This window comes from Tigriopus californicus, chromosome 1, assembly GCF_007210705.1.
Source record: "Tigriopus californicus strain San Diego chromosome 1, Tcal_SD_v2.1, whole genome shotgun sequence".
NCBI classification, from domain to species: domain Eukaryota; kingdom Metazoa; phylum Arthropoda; class Copepoda; order Harpacticoida; family Harpacticidae; genus Tigriopus; species Tigriopus californicus.
Window position 1 is genome coordinate 2,421,104 of NC_081440.1, and position 3,057 is coordinate 2,424,160.

General features: G+C 43.0%; 1 long non-coding RNA gene across 1 annotated transcript; it reads right to left on the reverse strand.

The window, feature by feature from the left end:
- Positions 1-218: 218 nt before the first annotated feature.
- Positions 219-2,657, reverse strand: LOC131883782 (uncharacterized). Its single transcript, XR_009373646.1, has 2 exons — positions 1,727-2,657; positions 219-1,474 (listed from the first exon to the last, which is right to left on the reverse strand). It is a non-coding gene; the product is annotated as an uncharacterized LOC131883782 (long non-coding RNA).
- Between the last annotated feature and the right edge of the window lie 400 nt (positions 2,658-3,057).

Below are 3,057 nucleotides of genomic sequence, written 5' to 3' on the forward strand. Positions count from 1 at the left end.
TTTCTCAAGTATATGTTCATCGGTTCCCCTCTCATAGGTCTCAATTGATCAGATTCGTCTAAAACAGTAGGGAAATCACCAAATAACTTGTGTAACGTAGCCTTGAGGTCAATGGAGTTGTCGCTAATCAAAACAGCCGTAGTGACATGGCGGATGGCCATTGTGGTACCTTCGGGTAAAATGTGGGAATTTAGGAGAGAGCATTCCCAATTCAATCATATGGTGCCACGAAAGTAGTATTTCATCGTGTAAATCAGGGGTAATAAAAGCGGATAATTTTGTTTCATACTTTCCAAGGTGCCGCAAAGTCAAGTTGACAAATCCATGACACACCAAGGGAGACTTGTTTGCCGCAATGATTTCTTTTTTCATCTCAGTACGAATTTGGATCCCATAGATGTGAGCCACATCAGCAGAGATCAATATCTCTGTAGCCCCCGTATCAGGTAACAATCTTATTCTGAAAGGGTCACCCACGTCTGGATAAATTTCCACTCTTGATTGCGGAGTCTCATGGGAACCTTAAATTGATCGGACAAACACTGTTAATGACGAAATTGGTTCCGATTTGTTTGTAGACTTAGGTCCATCATTGTAAGTATTTTCTCCTTTGGCTAGACGCTTGGAACACACTGTCCCAAAGTGGCCCATTTTTCTGCAATAGTTGCAATCTTTTTTCTTGGCAAGACAAGCCTCAGCCTTTACGTGCTCTTCGTATCCACAGCAAGTACACTTGATCTATCAGATCCGCATTTATTAACCTTGTTGTTTGATTCACCTCTGTGGATATAAGACTTAAAGCTCTTTTTCTTTTCTTGTCGGTAACTTGAGAGTTTAGCCGCTGTTACGTGTGATTCAGTAATCAGTCCCCAAGGAAATATTTGACTCAACTTTGGCCTGCCGTTTCCTGAGCACCTGCAACGTCCACCAAGTTTTGACGGGTTGGTTTGGTCTGTCGTAGGAACTCTTCTCGAAGTTTCTGATCGCACGTTCCAGTGACTAGCCGTAAAATGAACATATCATCCTCATCAAGATTGTCCAACGCGGTCTTTTGCTCCTCCAACTGCAGTCTTAAGTATCAATCACGGCAGTTTTCTCCTTCTTTTTGGTTACAACGAAAGAAATTGTATTGTCTCGTCAAAACTGGTACATTGAGAAGAAAAATCTCTAGCAGTGCGTGTAAGCATCCACTTTCGCCCATAATCTCTGTGGCAGATTCAATTTGAGTCTCCATCATATGCTGAAGCTTCATTTCCAAGCATGAACGCAAATATCCCTGTTGTTCGGGTAGTGGGAAGGTGTCCATACGATTTGATGAATAATAGAGTTCGAAATTTGTACGCCACGCTCAAATTCTGCCAAATTTGAACTCAATATCAATTTGTCCGGTTTGAGAGCATTATTAATTTGGGATGGCCCATGGACATCTAAACCTTGCTCTTAATCTTGGTTAATGTAGTAGTCCATGGATGGCCTTATGTCCAGTCATGGAGTACGTCAGTATTGGAGTGGAAAGCTGGGTCTGAGATCGAACGTCTTCTAGCGAGGTTTTGTTGGGTTAGGCGTTACCTCCTGATCCGATCTATTCCCGCTGAGAGAGTGTGCTTAATGTGCTCCATGAATTCCATCTTCATGTTTAAGTACTTGATTAGGAGGTAACGCAAAACTGAAACGTCTTCTAACGAGGTTTCAGAGAGCTTGGCACTCCACTACTCTACTGCCGTACTCCATGACTCGGATGAAGAAGCGAAATCTTCCGAAATAAGGCACGAACTTCCTCAACAATGCATATTTCAGCCTCGGCTTCTGAAAGTGTTTCGCTTGCAGGAGATGCTTTTGCCACATTCACCAGACGGTTCACTCGTCGAAAAATGCGTTCCAGTCTCTGAAGAGTAATCTGAACATGCTCGAAATGATTTGAGCATCTCTTCTTTTGGAGCCATTTCTTTTCTCACAAGCCACAAGAACAAAATGGAACACTAAGTCGAATATGCCGTTTCAGTTGCAGGTTGTACCATCGTTTGCGCCATGTTAGGTGTTCATACTCGCACGTAATTGAAATGTAATATTTGATACGGAAAGAACATGAAATAGGCTCGTTTGTGGGTCGAGATCAAAGTACGAGATTGCTACTCGTCAAGCCAGATTTTGTGATGTTGCCACGTCTTAACATAGAAGAAGCGAGTCCTAGAGAGTGCCATGAGAGCTACCAGGCCAACTAGTTTTCAGAGTGAAAGAATGTCAGCTGATCGGCTGCCAGGGTATAGTTTCTGATGATTGTAGAGGCGCTACTTTCCATCACCTAGAGGTGCACTGTCCACTGGTTACCGATTCAGGTGCCGTATGAAACCACAACAAACTCGATTTTACTTCTTCTATGTTACTTCTTCTATGATCTTAATCCAATGTTCAAATAGGAACAAGCGCGAGTTTTAAATATCTCCGAGCTGGACTATTGCCGGACTAACCCCAGCACTAGTCCTACTTCAATCCTCAAACCGGATTCAATCTTGGTTTTCCATCCCAATGTAAGGTCGCTCTTAGCCTTGAAACACTTGCGTTTCGCAGGATCTAATACAGCTTGAGGCGAGCTTTTTAAACGCTTGTACCTCTGAGTTAACCTGGACATTACCCAGAGGGAGAATCAGTTCACCATAGAGGGCTAGTCGACAAGCTCTCTTGTTCACCACTAAGGCAGGTGTATTTTCGCACTGGTTAATGTCCCACTCTTTGAATGTCTTAGTCCCTAACTAACTCCGAGATAAGAGCTTAAAAATAGGCCTCTGGTTAGGTTGTGCAAGATTGTGAAAGGCATCATTCCTTTGCGTCATGACTAGGGTGGCGACACAAATTTCTTTCATCCACTGTAAATGACAAAGTACTTCATTTACCGGTCCGAATTTATGGTGGAAGCCTCCAGCCAGAGCTGTTTGTCACCTGAACATGTTTTTTTGTTAGAGTTATTTCAATCTGGAATGTGCTCCCTCTTACTCTAAGATTGACCACATCTGTACCTTTGTTCCGTGCCAGTTTGGAAATGCAAACTTTCACATTCCT